This window comes from Malaya genurostris, chromosome 2, assembly GCF_030247185.1.
Source record: "Malaya genurostris strain Urasoe2022 chromosome 2, Malgen_1.1, whole genome shotgun sequence".
NCBI classification, from domain to species: Eukaryota; Metazoa; Arthropoda; class Insecta; order Diptera; family Culicidae; genus Malaya; species Malaya genurostris.
The window spans coordinates 93,596,725-93,614,011 of NC_080571.1; the positions used below are offsets into that span (position 1 = coordinate 93,596,725).

General features: G+C 37.8%; 1 protein-coding gene across 5 annotated transcripts in view; it reads right to left on the bottom strand.

The window, feature by feature from the left end:
- LOC131432486 (uncharacterized) overlaps positions 1-17,287 on the bottom strand; it is a 335,082-nt gene that overhangs the window by 207,933 nt on the left and 109,862 nt on the right. The window contains exon 1 of one of the 5 annotated variants that reach the window (XM_058598795.1): positions 5,722-5,986. The exons of the other annotated variants lie outside the window; for them this stretch is intronic. The gene's annotated coding sequence lies outside the window, so the exon portion shown is untranslated. Of the gene's footprint in view, positions 1-5,721; positions 5,987-17,287 lie in introns of those variants that run through there. 5 annotated transcript variants of the gene reach the window in all.

Below are 17,287 nucleotides of genomic sequence, written 5' to 3' on the forward strand. Positions count from 1 at the left end.
TCAAGGTCAATTGTGACAGATACTGTCAAAAACTTGAAAATTTTGACATAAAACTTCGTATAACTCAAAAAGTAAACATTCGATCTCAAAACCATTCAATAGCGTTCAGGGTGACGGGGAGACCTTTCATTTGCGACTAGTTTGATCAAAATCGGTCCAGCCATCTCTGAGATCTCGACCTCTTAGTTGACAACACACATACAGACACACACACATACACACACACACACGGACATTTGCTCAGTTCGTCGAGCTGAATCGATTGGTATATGTCATTCGGCCTTCCGGGCCTCGGAAAATTTTTCTAAAGTTTGAGCGAATTCTATACCTATTTTTTATATTTATAAAAAAAGGTAAAAAACGATGCATACTTAACCTAAGTCTGACAATCCGAAACATGACAAATTTTTTTTTATGTTCTTGTAAAAATATCCTGCAATAATCCGCGCAACCAAAACAACCCAGCAATAATGGAAAGGATCAACACTTTCCACAAATGCTCTTTAAATATTACTCTGTTTGCAGAAACGTCTCAATTAGAAATCCTATATTTTAAACTGGCACACCTGTTGTTTGACATACATTGGCCACTACAGTTTCGACTGCACTGAGCTTATTGTTATGAAGTCAGATCCGACCTTCTGATACATGCAGATTTTTTTCTGCGTGATTGCACAATTTTTCACTCTGAGAAAAGCAAAAAGATAAAACTGAAGATGATTACTCTCATACTTCGTCCTTTCTGTTACACTGTCAGTTCCATCTGCCGCACTGCATAGTCTCGAGCAGTACATATTTCCAACTTCTTTGCAAATATCTGCAGAGGAAAAGTGAACATTTGCACAAAAACTGTTCCCCTTTCACCACCCCTTACTCCTTGAGCAACAGCATACACACGAAACGGTAAACGAAGGAACCCAACACTCACTGTTTCAGTGAACCAATTTTATCTGTCCACAAAACGTCCAACAGAACACGGAGTATTCGCTGATCGTCGGTTGCCACTTTTCACGCCCACTTCATCATTGCGGTGTGCGGCGAGTAACGAGCAACGAAGGAGGTCTCCTCACTGGTCGCTTTCATCGTCATGCCTATCACGTGTTCCCCACCAGGACGAGACGGTATTCAGCAGAAGCAGCAGCAGTAACAGTAACAGCAGTGTCATAAAGAACCGTGAATTGTCCGAATTAAATCATAAAACAATTTACCGACGATCCCGGGCCGCTTCTAATGGTTGTCCGCAAAGGCCAATGGCAGGTGGAAGATGGTGGCAGCCGAGGAAATCAACCCCCATCGAAAGACCGACTGGCGTTACGGGGAAAATTGCTCCGGTAGGTAACAAAAAAATAGCGACCAAAGCGGAATGGTGTGCAAGCTTAAATAAAATCGAGGTATTGCGTGACAGAAAGCTAACAAGTGGAACCGTTGACTTTTTCATCCTATGATTTCTGAACTTCAATGGGTTCGGAGAAACCTCAATGCGAAAAATATATCAAATTTCAGATTGCCTCGTTGTTTTTCATTTGAGACCACCCACAAGAGCAAAATAAAAAAAAAACAAATATTGTGATTGGGAGTTGCTGATCATATCAACCAACACCACATTTCAATAAGGCAGCTCTCGAAGCAATGCGCGCTTTGATTCTGTCATCTCTTCACCAGCGAGTCAACGTGGGATTACTGCTAATGGGAAGGAAGCCGTAAAAATGACATCGAATAAATTTACGCCCGAGTAGGATCCCATGTCCTTTCTTATTAACATTTAGAAGCGGTTTTTGTTCTGGTCTGGCCACCGGGACCCGAGGCGGCCAAGGATACCTGCGCTTCGGACGAGGTTACGTTTGTTTTTTTTTTCTTCCTTTGAACCATCTGGCAGCGGTGTGAACACGACAAAGCGCGTGATGGACTGCGGCTGTGTTTTGCCCATGTTTTTTTTTGACCGGACACCGAGAGGAAATTAAACTGGCTCCATGGTTTTCCGTCCGCTTTTTGCTGGTCTCCATTCATCTCATTGCTTATGGTGTATATCTATTAGTGCCAAGAAAAAAACAAACGCAGGCCGGATTCACATGTGGGTGGTTGGTTGGGTTCGGGTAATAAACAAGTTTGGATGAATGATGTTCTAATTTTTGGGATCTGAAAACTGCGGACGGGGCACCTTCGCTGATTGCTGTAAACACCGATTGTGTGGGCTTAGGCGCCATTCAGGCGTATTTTATGCTGAAGGTTCTGATGGCGGCAGTAATCCACCTTTTTTTATGTCCTGTTTCTGACGAATGTTTCACTTTACCTAATTTTACAGCCACACGTGCGGCAACAATTTGTGAATTCAGCTTGGTACAATTAATGGTTTGTTTGATTTTATGGAAGCACAGAAAGAATATAAAATCATTGTGGAAAACGAACTTTTGAGCTGAGCCCCAGAATGCCGACTGTCTTATCAAATGAAAGGTTTAATTTTGTCATAGGCAATATTGTATATCTACCCATATACCATTTCTTATTCCGGAGATACAGGGAGCCAATCACTTATAAAAATGTGAATCAAATTCCGAAATACCGATTTGAGACAAACCTGCACTCTACAATATTTTCAGCTATTCGATATATCAGTTTCATTTAGAAGTGATATTCATCCTGCAAAGTCTCCAATCATACCTTAATGCGGGATGTCCATCAAAATTATTTTATACGAATAATCTACAAAATAGAGAAAACAACTTATTTATAATAGGCGTTTGATTAGCAACACTCGAGCAATATTGGTTTATTTTAGCTTAGCTTAGCTTAGTGATGGACATCAACATGGACTGATCAATAACGTAGATGGCCACGCCCAAGCAGGTCAATATGGGAAGGGAAGAAATGTTATGTCGTTTTCGTTTTTAAATTGCACTACACTGGTGTAGCGAAAGCTGCACTGAAACCGTTCGTTTTTACCAATTGCACTACACCAGTGCTACACTTTTTCTGCACCGATACCACTGGTGTAGCACTCATCAAAAGTTTGGTGTAGCTCTGTGCAATGGAATCGTTTATTGTAGTCAATGGTTACTGTTTATGTTTTCGTCATTTTTGTTCGTTTATTCATGCCTCAGTGTAGCACTGCACCGGTGTAGTGCAAATTAAAAACGAAAACGCCATTAGTTCAACAATTGTTGCTACTAGTGACCGAGGAATTCTCTGCATCACCACAAGTATCACAGGAAAGGAGTAATGTTAGTGGGGCGAGGATTTCTTGGTAGATAATGTGATCTATTTATTACGTATAATGTTGCCGCCAGGTGTAATTCTAGCTCCAAATTCTAAACCCTTCTATAAGCCTACCAGAGCTCAATTCGCAAGCCCGTCTTTAAGATAAAAAAACTCGGACTCGGAAAGACGAATGACTGCGATGTTTAAACCTCTTTTTTGAAAAAGGAACGACACATTTCTAACTTGTTTCAGTCAAATTTCTGCTGAGCACTCTTTGTGATGGGGTCGAACGATTTAGGTAACATCCATTCAGGTTTTTTTAGGCGCTTGAAAATTAGCTGTTCGTTTATTTGGGAATCAATTTTTTTCAACTTCACCAACCTCCCATTTTTCATACCAACAGATTCATGAACTTGAATTTTGTTACTGAGTCTCTGAAAAGTAACCCTGTGTTTTAATTCTCATGTTAAGGGGATCGTAATATTGCAGTCTCCGCGGGCCCTAATTTCCTATCGGCGGCTCTGCTTACTGGTAATTAACAGCATTGTAATCGTATTGTGACAATTGTTCTTGCAATGTTCAGTTCAAACCCAAACGCAATGGACCAACTTCCTATCGTCAGTAACAACTCGATTTGAAAAACTTTTTCTTTTGTGCCTTCGGAGCAGTTCTTTGCACATTTGAAACGGCGTTCGACATCCCTTTGCTGAAACTGATTTCACATGGCTAGAAATGATTTTAAAACAGAAGAATTTTAGGAAATGAAGATTCAAAGCCGTTATATCTTAACCCTTTGCAGAATACACGATGAACAAATTTGCCGATGAACTAAAACTGAACCTATCTGAAAATATTCAGTGCGCGAGGGGTGGATCAATAGTGGTGATATTTTCAAAATTTATTCAGCAACTCCGTGGTGGTGGAATAATATCATCAATATAATAATCAGCCAGTGCTGTGATTAACATTTGTTATAATGATAATAAAACATTATTAAAAACCATCGCATAGCATGTTATGCAGCTGATTAAAAAATATTAGCCAATTTAGTTTAAACATCATACGCAGAAGTAGTAGGAGCGCAGGCTATCGCTACGCCAAGTCAAACGAGCCATGCAAACGCGGCGCCTGCTATGTGATTGAGACATGCACAGTGCTGCACTCATGTTACATCTATAAATCAAACTCATGCAAAAAAGCGTTTATTGAGTTTATCAGAACAAATTGGCTCAAATGGCATGTTCCTATAAAAAACGTGCTTTATTAAAAAAAATTCCACGTATTGTTTGAACAATATTTCAAAACTATACTATTGCAGTTCGCTTTCTCATCTCATCCAAGTCAGTCGATAAAACAAAACCGCTTACGTTCGAGACAGAAGCAACCAAGTACAGTATTGTGTAGTGAACAATAGAACGACCTCGAAATAAGTGAACCAAACGAACAAAAGCTACCGCGGACACGAAAGAATACAATTTTTGTTGACTTCAGACAGAGAAAAATTCGACCTTCGATACGAGAACTTGAAGGTTTGCTTAAGGAGCAAATGCATCTTGACATTAAACGTGTGCATTTACTTCAATGCAATAAGACAAATAATGTTGTTTACATCCAGTTTTATGAAAAAAAACGTGATTAATCCACCTACCAGTGAGATGATACCTTTTTTTATCAATCCGCATGTGTTGTTTGCATGAATATTCTTCGGTTTTTCAGTTTTGATGACATTATTTTAATGACCGTCGTTTTTAGCGACAATTTGAGATTTTAATCACTCTTTACTATGTAATGTCGAAACTGCAAATCGGATCGAATTTGAATCTAAAGGTGGGACAATCGATTAAACATTCCATGATATGTCGAAGTAAGTTCCACTTTAGAGTTTAAGGTATTTTAAGGTACTTCCAGAGCCGGTATTCAGGAACCCAAACCGATTCGTATGGCCATGAATTGACTTGACGAATAAATTCCAATAGTTTTGAGTCCAACTTTGAAGCTTATCGAGATTGTCTTCTTCCATATCGGTTTGAATTTTGAAAATTCATCATCCTGTAAATCCAGAATCGAATGTCAGAATTTGTAACACTACCAATGTTCCTTTCTTTGAAATTTCTTATTTGAACTAATATTAACCTGCATAAAACTCTCAGGGCAACAGGGGAGCGATCAACAAAATAACACTTACCCGGATCTCAAAGGTCTCACAATTTTCTTTTACTATATATAATTAAACAAATCTATTAGAAGTTCAAAACTCATGGTAATTTTATTTAAGGTAAGCATAAAAAAATTATTATCAAAAGCATTTCATTTGTGAAAATAAGGAAATAATGTAACAAGGCTTAATTTATTTAACTATTTAAGTACATTAAATATTTGCGCACAAAAAAAAAACGTTGGCATGCATAATCGTTGCGGCCGTCGGACGGTGGGGCGCCTTCGACGATATCCGAACAACTGCTGCTGGCGATCCCGATGCACGAGATCAGAGCACTCCGAGCGAGAAAGATGGCGAAAGAGACATACCTTGGTGAGTGAGCACGTGTACACGTACTATGGCTGTCGCACCGTTCGTTAGCCGGCCAGCGCTATGGCCGCGGTCCCTTTCGTTGAGGCTGTCTCCGTCGATATCACTAGCACCCGTATCCTGGGAGGGTACTACACACTTTAGGCCAATATCACTGGTGTATTCTAAATTTGTGGCCGGAACGGGGACCGTATGTTGATGGACGGTCTGAACTTATACGACACGCGACACTAGATTTTGTTTCATTGTGCACTTTAGAGTGGGTTTTTTTTTTAGAGGAGGTGAAAGTCACTTAACACACATCGGGCATTCGCACTAAAAGTCGATCTCTAACGTTCACTTTTCCGATCTTCTTTTGGCGACACTGGGACCTGAGTCCACCACTATGCGACTTCACCTCCGCACTTTTTTAGCCCGATCGTAACTTTTTGGTGATCCTTTGATCACCCGCGCGTCGTATCACCACGTTCCGAACCGTACTAGTGTCAAAATTATACAAGAGACCTCGCCTTTACACTGACCTCTTTTATAGCTCGGCTCGGGCTCGTCTCAAGCTCATCTCGAAGAACGGATACTGTGGTACCACTGGGCAATAACCAGCGATGGATGTCAAGCAGAACTCATCTCAAAATTGGGATGAGTAAAAAGATGTTTTCCGGTGTACACAATTTTAGATTAAATTATTAGTAACCTATCTTTAATGAGTGTTAAATGGAGAGAAGTGACTTGGCGCAATTTATCTAATTTTGTTTAAGTTCATTGAATGTAGTTAAAACTAAAAGTTATATAAATCAATATAAAAATTTTAAGTTGCCCGTCAGTTGGTCATTTGATTATATTTGAAACTCCTACTGAGTCACTTCTCACAGCATCACTACTTGCTAAGTCAACCCCATCTCGCTACCAAAGCTCGTTTATTCAAATTAGGTACCCATTGGAAACGTACCTTGATAGTAAGCTGCAACATTGTTTGCAGTATATTGACTCAACTAGCATGATACTTTCAAACGTTTTACAGTGATTAAAAAAAAATGTACTTAAGAAAATGGAAAAAATCTACTTTTGAGAAACGGATTGGAACCGGTGGGTTACAAATTGGATAAAATTCATTAATTTTGTATGGGACTATAAGTTTAGTTAATATTTAATTTTTGTTTCTGAAACTCGATTTGGCTTTTTTGAGAAAACGATTGAACTTTGAGGAACGATTCGATACTGAAACCGGAATTCGAAAATCTGTGTAGCCGAAGTCAGATAAATTCACATGAGTAGCTGTATAGTTTACATTTGTTTCAAAATATTTGAAAATCAGTGTAAACATCTTTGAGAAATCGTAGTACGAATTAAATTTTTAGGTGCCTTCCGAATAGAAAACTGAATATCACTAAAACTGAAATAAGTTTATTTGGTTATCGACTATCCAAATCTGCTAACCCAATAAACCTGATTAATTTATGTGAAATAGACATTTTTATAACAATCACCCTGTATCCCCGAAACCGGAAGTTGGGTCTGACTGAAAAGCAAGATGTTTCATAGAATATTAAAACTTTTCATTTAAATCTTAAATGATTCTTAGATTTCATTTGAATCTTAGATCGGTTCAGCCATCTACGAGAAAAATGAGTTACACAGTTTTAATTTCGTTTCACATATCATCCTGTAGTTCCGGAACCAGAGTTTGGAACCAAATATAATTCAGGAACCTTGTTTGGAAGCATACGACTTTTCATATGGATCTGAGTTTGTAGAAAACGGTTGAGTCATCTCCGAAAAAAATTGAGTGAAATTATTTGTCACACACGCATTTGCCGATCTCCACAAACTGATTCGAATGTTATATGACTGTTATGTTATTCCAGCATTTACTGCTGTAAGTAGTTTAAATCAATATAATTATGGAATTGCCTTCAACTCGAAAATTCAGCCATCATCTGGTTTACATATGGCATATTCGAACGATTATGTTGCCAAAAACGAACCGTGCTAAAATCGGTCCGAGGCAAAATATCATGCTGTACACAGTCTTTTGGTTACTTAGAAACAAATGTATGTAGCAGTATAAAAAATCGTGTTTCATGTTGCTCCCAAGCATTTCTTTGCCAGACAGCGCTCAAAACTTCTACTGCTGGAATAGGGGGAAAAGTCGCTTACACAAAAATTTCAATATCTCCGTTAAAATGGACGGATTTTAACAATGTATGGCTTGTTGGATGGGTATTACCGTGCGAAATCTAAGTCAGAAAATATATTCTGTTTTCAAGGTCAATTGTGAAAGATACTGTAAAAAAACTGAAAATTTTGACATAAAAGGCGGGTGGGTAATGTCAGAGACATAACTGGATGTCGTGAATACGAAAACAACTGACATGTTCCTTAACACTTCCGAATATCAATTGTATGAATTATGCACGCATTCCCCTTTTTCACATTTTTCGCAAAAACAAAGAAAGCTTCACTTGATCTCGATTACTGTGAATTTCACACAGCGAAAAGTGCACAAATCTAAGCAAACTGTTCTTGATATGTAGTAAACTGAGGATATTTCCCTACGATTTGCAAACAACAAATCCTAATAGTTCTTCAGAAAACTTTTAGAGCCATTAGAACGGCTGATATTGTGCAATGCTCTCCACCGTTGTTTTTTTCCCAATGCTAATGACTGGCAGCTGTGACGAATTCGCTCTTGTCGAAAGCGAAACTAGCTGTGCAGACGACACAAAACATATCTGCTCATAGGGGCGATAAAATCCAAACTGATTCAATTTTTGTTAAGAGATTTCCTTTTATGTGATTTCGTTTGTAGCTTTTTCACTAATGGGCGGTCCTAACGGCTATAAAAATAGCCGCATTCAGAATTTTAATGTTGATTATTTCATTTCGGATTTGCATAATTTATTGAAAGAAACTATCAATATGCTGAAGGGACTCGTTTCTAGCATTCAGAAAAGTCAAATTGCGTAATTCTCTACGACATTAAACTCTGGAACAGTGGCAATAGAATCCAAACTGATCCAATTTTTGTTAGAAGGTTTCTTTTTACGTGATTTCGTTTGTAGCTTTTTCACTAATGGGCGGTCCTAACGGCTATAAAAATAGCCGCATACAGAATTTTAATGTCGATTATTTCATTTCGGATTTGCATATTTTATTGAAAGAAACTATCAATATGCTGAAGGGACTCGTTTCTAGCATTCACAAGGACCAAATTGAGGAACTCACTGCGATATTCACCACTTTTCGGAACATTTTTCCCGGACGATTTGTTGTACAGCAGCAGATATTTTGTTCTCTTCCTTAGAACGCGTTCTGATTCTTATCACTCTCTCAGAGGGTAAATTTTGAAAAGGCACCCCACAGTAAAGTAAGTCGTATTCACGACAAAAATGGGTTGTATAGAGGTACAGTAAAGTAAATTCCGCATAATTCTTTAGGAGTATTATTATGGTTTTAAGAAGAACCGAATAGAAGTCTGGAATAGAGAACTGGACCCTGAGTTCAAGACCTAAATTTAGATCCAATAACAGACTCAGAATCCAGTTTCAGTCGCTGCTGGTTCTCGCCTTGGTGGCCAGCAAGCGAATGAGAGATGCGACCTGAGCGTTTGAGGTTTTTATTAACCACGCAGAAGGTGCATTCTCTCTCGCTGCTGGTTAACTCCCGCTGCTGCTGCTGGCTGGTCCTCTCGCCTTGATGGCCAGCAAGCGAATGAGAGATGCGACCTGAGCGTTTGAGGTTTTTATTAACCACGCAGAAGGTGCATTCTCTGTCGCTGCTGGTTGATGATTCCACTCCCACGACGTCTGCTTCCATCGAACGCACGAAAAGAAATGATCGATTTTCGACCACGGTTCCCCTTTTATACGCATTCAGTTGAAGATATGTGCCTGACTATCTCAAAAACGTCGTCCTTGCGCGAAAAACCCAAGCGAAAGTAAAAAGTTTTCCGCGTTGTTTTCAAATTTTAAGAAAACTTAATTTTTGAGTTGTTTGTGGTTATCGCACACTGTTCAAAATATTATCCTGAATTCCTGATCATATTTTTGATGAAATGGTGAAAGAATTATGTTGCTACCATTAATACAAGTCGAGATATTCGCGATTAAGTTCTGCCCATTCTTCCATATGGCTAATTTTGAAAAGGCGCCCCATAGTAAAGTAAGTCGTATTCACGACAAAACTTCGTATAACTCAAAAAGTAGACATCCGATCTCAAAACCAATCAATAGCGTTCTGGGTGACGGGAGGACCTTTCATTTGCGAATAGTTTGATCAAAATCGGTCTAGCCATCTCTGAGATCTCGACCTCTTAGTTGACAACACACACACATACACACACACACACACACACACACACACACACGGCGTACGTTTGTTACGCATGCGCTTGAGGAGGCCTATACCTTCTTATGTGACATTCGGTCAGGATACAAGAATCCCGTGCAAATCACTTGTTGCATATGACAATCAGATGGCCACATGTCAATATTGTCAGAAAGCTGTTCACTACGGTAAACCATGTGATAAACTGGACAAGGAGACAACTACATCAAAGGACAACGGTGCTTCTTTCACACTAAACCCAAGCAACCCCAGTACATCTGTGACAGTCACCAATAACAGTGAAGCATCCCCTTCAACGAACCATCCAACGTATCCCTTATAGAAAAAATACACCAGCTGCAGTTAACAACTTACCATCCAACCAACCAGCAACTGCAAACAATGTACAACAAGACGCATCTACAGCAACTAGCAACGAAATCAACAACAATACCGCCGATGCAGCAATGGATGACGAGACGAACCACGAACAAACTGCCCCTCAATCCTCGCAAAAGGAAAATGGAAGCTCCTCTCCCCCTAGAAAAAGGGTGACAACGAGATCCAATACAAAAACAAAATTATCAAAAACTCAGCTGAATCGTCCACGTAAAGCTTGTACGCAAATAGGCCTGAATAAAATATCTTTTAAATAAAAAAAAATATATTTTTTACAGATAAAAGTACATATATTAAGCATCATAAAAAAAAATTTCTGTTTATTCAAGAATTTTGTATGGGACCACAAGACCTTTCATTTGAATTTAAGTTTGTTAAAATCACCATCTCTGTGAAAAGTTAGTGCACTTATTTTCACAATTTTTTGCACATTTTACCCCATAATTCCGGAACCAGAAATCTGATCCAAATAATATTCAGGAATTTTGTATGGGACCATAAGACCTTTCATTTGAATCTAAGTTCGTGAAAATCGGTTAAGCCATCTACGAGAAAAGGTAATGCAATAAATCGTTACACACACAGACATTTTGCGTACTCGACGAACTGAGTCGAATGGTTGCCGGTCTCAGGCCTCGGTTCAAAAGTCGTTTTTCACAGTGATTGCATAACCTTTCTATATGAGAAAGCAAAAATACCATTTATATATTTATATAATAATAATACAATTTCAAACAATATCATATATATTTTACCTGTAGCTGCGTATTTACGTCATAGGAAATACATTTAAATCTTTAATAATGATCACCATACAGCAAATAAATTTCGTTAATTGAAAAACTTGTCGATTCACGATGATGGTAAAATTAAAATTCGTACAGGTTTTGGAAAATTTTTGCTCAAGTCTAAATATCTGTTATGTGTGATACTGCAGTCACAGATAACAGAAATACAAGCTCACATATAAACTGTGTGTAAAATTTTTGAGTCACCTGTCACTAGTCAGCTATCTCTGGAAAACCTTTTAAAATCCCAACGCCAATTTCAATGCCTTACTCATCTATCTTATATTTTCAGCAACATCACTGGAAGATTTTGTCAAGATTTTTTTTCAAACTTGAATTAAATCAAAATCTTTATTTGGGTAAAGACTGTCCCAGAAAGTATGGACGCAATCGAAAACCGCTGCCATTTCGCAATGGTTCAGAATCTGTCAATTTTTATGGTTGCGTCCTGTTGTTTACACTCTTTTTTAACTACTTGTGCAGTTGTTTATTCGTTTTCATTAGTTTGTTTCGAGATGCGTGGACTTTCAGCACGAAAAAATGTGTACAAATGGTGCACAGAATTCGGACTGTCACTGAGAAAGATAACAAAAATGGAAGGAGTAAGTGAAAAAATCGTGCGAAATGCAATCAGGAAGTTCGGTGAGGATAACACCTTTGAGGATAAACCGAAAACGGGTAGAAAAAAAGGTCCTGCTAACTCTCAGTTAGATAAACGTATACTGAAGGCGTTCGAGCAAAAGAAGGAGGTTTCAGTTCCGGATGTGGCCAAAAAAGTGGGCACTTCGAAGTCAAATGTTCGTCGTGCTAAAGAACGTTTGAATCTTCGAACCTATAAGAAGCAGAAACAACCAAAACGTAGTCCGAAACAAGAAGCATCGATCAGGCCGAGAGTTCGAAAGCTGTACAATACGATTCTTGCTGGAAATTTGAGCTGCATAATCATTGACGACGAAACCTACGGGAAACTCGATTACAAATCCTTGCCGGGACCACAATACTATACGGTACGAGAAGGGCAAGTGTTAAACCAATCCGAGATATCGATTGAAGTCGAAAAATTTGGTAAGAAAGCTATGGTCTGGCAAGCAATTTGTAGCTGCGGTAAGATTTCGAAACCCTTCATCACGACTGCTTCAATTAACAGCGAAATATACATCAAGGAATGTTTACAAAAACGACTTCTACCCATGATTCGAAGCCACAAGGATCCTGTTGTCTTCTGGCCGGATCTTGATTCTTGCCACTACTCGAAATCAACGGTAGAATGGTATACTACCAAAAATGTCACTTTCGTCCCAAAAGACATGAATCCACCAAATTGCCTACAACTTCGACCAATTGAGGTATTTTGGGCATTAACGAAGGCACATCTTAGGAAACATTTCTCGGCTGCCGAAACCATTCAACAGTTCGAAAAAAGCTTGGAAAAAAGTGTCAAAACTTGTCGCCAAGAAGTCTGCACGGAATTTAATGAGGAACTTTCGCAAGAAGGTGCGCCAGCTAGTCTACAATGGTTAAGTTGTTTAATATTATCAGTATAGCGAATAAAATTTGAGTATCTGAAACTTGTGAATTATTTACAGCGAAATCAAAGTGCGTCCATATTTTCTGGGAAAGTCTTTATAAACTACCATAACCGTTTCAATTTGTATACTGTTATATCCAGTTAATATAAATTGAAATGTGGCAACACTGCACACAATACAAAATTGAAAAAGCACGCTGTGTGCTAGGCGGTGCACAGTGGTTCAAAACCGCAATTTCACGTGAATAATCCCCCTAAAATTATTTTAGCTCAGGATCAACATAGGGGCTAAGTTGCTTCGACAAAGTTGCGCAGAAAGTTATTTCAAACAAACTTGAGTGTAATTCATGATATGATGTATTTTGTGAAAATGGTGTCTTTAAACCAGTTTTTGTAAGAAAACATTTTCGATTTATATGAGTTTTCCGAGTTTCATGTTTTTTACAAAATCAAACTTGTCTATCATCAAAAGGTAAAGAAATGTGCAGATGAGACTACTTACACAACAAATTATTTCGAAAGAGCTTTCATACCGTTTTTGAATTACTCGTATGCGATCGTTTGCAGGCGAGATATCAGCTGTTTTTCAAAGAAGGACGTATCTTACAAAAATAAACAAATCGAGGTTCTCTCTCCTACCAATAAATGCTTCAAAATCCTACAATTTTGTCTAAAAATTCGTATTCTACAAAAATTTCAATCTTGGTAATACCAAGAACTATAAAAGGCGAAACTGTCATTCCATTTGTTTACGCAAGTTTCGCCCTCCGTGTTCCATGCCAACAAACAGGGCGATACTTCAATTGCTGGTAAGGAAGGGCGAAACTTTTTATTTTCTTTATTTTAGATAGTTACCGAACCTTTTATTACTGGAAATAGTAAAAGAGACAATAAAACTACTCACAGATTTGTCTTAGTAGCGAAAACCAGTCAATTTCATGAAAAATGCGCAAGGGCGTATCTTTATAATTCACACAGGAAGTATAAAAGTAAACAAATCGAAAAAGGGCGAAACTCTTTTTATGTTGATTTATTCAATGGATATAGAAGGAAAGTGGTAACATTTGCGTGCCTTTTGAAAATAAACTAACAATTCATCGACTAATCATAAATTGATCAGAGAATATACGATAATTTCTAAACACGATTTGAAACCGAAGTCGAAACATTCATCGATGATTTTCTCCATTTGCTGTCAATGTTAGATTCGCCGTTCTTTGAAAAACAGCTGATATGTTCTTTTCAAATATTCATTTTTATATACTGATTTTCAATACAGAATTTTGATCTCCCGATACTGTGTACAGATTTTTCTTTTGAAAAACGTGCTTAATCCACCTAACAGTGAGATGATACCTCTTTTTATCATCCGCATGTGTTTTTTGCATGAATATTTTTCGGTGTTTTAGTTCACAAGACTTTACTTCAATGACCGTCGTTTCAAGCGGCAATTTAAAGTTCTATTTACTCATTACCCTATAAAGTTCAAACTGCAAATCGAATCGAATTTGAATCTAAAAGTGTAATAATCCATTTAACATATGTCGAAGCAAGTTCCACTTTAGAGTTTTTCGCCATTATTTACGGTACTTCCAAAACATCAGGTACTTCCAAAACCGGTATCCAGGAACTTGCATAATCCAAAATGATTCGAATGGCCATCAATTAATATGACGAATAAATTGCAATAGCTTTGAATTCAACTTTGAAACTTTTTGGTATTGCCATCTTCTATATCGGTTTGAATTTTAAAACCTCATTACCCTGTAATTCCAGAATCGGAAGCTGGAATCGAATAAAACTCACCAATTTTGTATGGTACCATAAGGAACCGGAATTCGAAAATCGGTGTAGCTGGTCAATTGAATCCACATCAGGAGCTGTATAGTTTATATTTGATAACTGTTTGAAAATCAGTATAGTCATCTTTGAGGAATCGTAGTGCGAATTAAATTTTTGGATACTTTCAGAATCGAAAACTGAATACCACTACAACTGAAATAAGTTTATTTGGTTATCGACTATCCAAATCTGCAAACCCGATAAACCTAATTAAATTTGGGCAATAGACATTTTTATACTGATCACCCTGTATCCCCTAAACCGGAAGTTGGATCTGACTGAAAAGCAAGATGTTTTATAGGATCTTAGAACTTTTCATTTGAATCTTAGATTATTCTTAGATTTCATTTGAATCTTAGATCGGTTCAACCATCTAAGAGAAAAATGGGTTACACAATTTTAAAATCGTTTCACATTTCATCCTGTAGTTCCGGAACCAAAAATCGGATCCAAACACAATTCAGGAACTTTGTTTAGGACGACTTTTCATATGAATCTTAGTTTGTAGAAAACGGTAGAGTCATCTTCGAGAAAATTAAGTGAAATTATTTGTCACACACGCATTTGCTGATCTCGACGAACTGATGCGAATGGTATATGGGTGTTATGTTCTTCCAACATTTATTGCTGTAAGTAGTTTAAATCAGTATAATTATGGAATTGCTTTCAACTGGAAAATGCTGCCATCATGTGGTTTACATGTCATATATTAATGATTATGTTGCCAAAAACGAACCGTACTAAATTCGGTCCGAAGCATGATGTCATGAAAAAGGATGCTGTACACAGTCTTTTTGGTACTTAGAAACAATTGTATGTAACGGTATATAAAAAACGTGTTTTCCGTTGCTCCTAGCATTGCTTTGTCATACAATGCATAAAACTCCTACTGCTGGAATAGGGGGAAAAGACGCTTTCACAAAAATTTCGATATTTCCGTTGAAAATTAACCGATTTTAACAATCTATGGTTTGTTGAATAGGTATTACCGTGCGAAATCTAAGTCTGGAAACATATTCTGTTTTCAAGGTCAAATGGGACAGATAATGTCAAATTTTGACATAAAAACTTCGGACATTTGCTCAGTTCGTCGAGCTGAATCGATTGATATATGACGCTCGGCGCTCCGGGACTCGGAAAATTTTTCTAAAGTTTGAACGAGTTGTTTACCAATTTTTATATGTATAAAAAAGGTAAAAAATATAGGTTTAAACCTGGCAACCCTGCACGCTGTACGAAATTGAACAAAGCACGCTGCTTCGTTTGCAAAGGCGGTGGTGTTTTCTTCTTCCGTACCAGCACGTATCGATGCTTACCGGTTTTGCATCATTTTGTATAACAGTTTGAATTTTTTGATATCAATCGCCCTATCATTTCGGAACCGGAAGTCGGATCTGGATGAAATTGCACAGCATTTTTTGGGCCCTTAGAGCTTCAATTTGAATCATGATTTGTGAAAACCGGTTCAGCCATTGCTCAGAAACGAAGGGAGTTTCGTTTTTGGAGCTTTCTTCATTATTACCGGTGCATTCGGAAGCGGAAACCGGAGACTAGTAGTTCCGAAATAGATTTATATATCCACTTACTAACAAGGTCTACCAATTAGATTAATTTTCCATTTCCATTAATTTTCCATTAATTTTTGCCATCACTTTTGAAAAAATACTCATGAAACTGAAAATTTCCCACTTATCTCACTGTTGTATCGGAACTGAAAGTCAGGACCTTTTATTTGCATCTTAGATTGTAAAAATCAATTGAGAAATTTCCGAGAAAATTGAGTGCGCATTTTCTCATAGATTTGCACATATTATCTTGTAATTCCGGAAGTCGGATAGGAATAAAATTCAATAGCAATCTATAAGATCATAAGAGCTTTCATTTGAATCTAAGTTTGTGAAAATCGGTTCAATCGTCTCTGAGAAAATTGAGTGACATTCTTTGTCACATACTCACAAACATACATACATACACACAAACTTTTTGTGATCTCGACGAACTGAGTCGGATGGTATATGACACTCGACCCTTTCTTTATGAGAAACGCAGAACAAAACAACTAATATATCAGTTGCATTTTGATCACGAGTAATTTCATTCATTTCGTGGACCACAGCATATCAATTGCTATAATATATTCAATGAGTGTAGTCGTCAGTACACTCAATATGGAGGTAAACCAACTGACCGGCCAAGCAATGGTGATACCAGTTCATTCATTTATTGAGAAACGTGTCTGGAAAAAAAATTGTTTTTGGTCTGCTTTTCCCACCCGATCCCGTTTGAGAATATGCCGCTATCCATGCGATAAATTGCATCTTAATAGGATAGTGGACCGCAACCAAAAAAAAAAGAAAAAAAGACGAGAAAACCATATACACATGCGACAGAGTTATCGTTGTATACTTGATGTTATACTGCAATATTCATTTCCCTCCAGCGTCTGGTCCACGTTCGATTCAACTATCGAAGTCGTTCTGGGAACATTCTATAGAGAGATGACTCTGTCTACAGACAGCTTTGAACACAAACGGCAAGCTATAGAAAAAGATATAACATTGAAAATCGCAATAAATTGAACAGTTTTTTTCTTTGATATTTTGTGACTTTCGAAACTTTTGGAACCTGCAAGATGGCCAAAGAAGATATATAATTGCGGAATCGACATCGTTGAGAAAAGCCCCC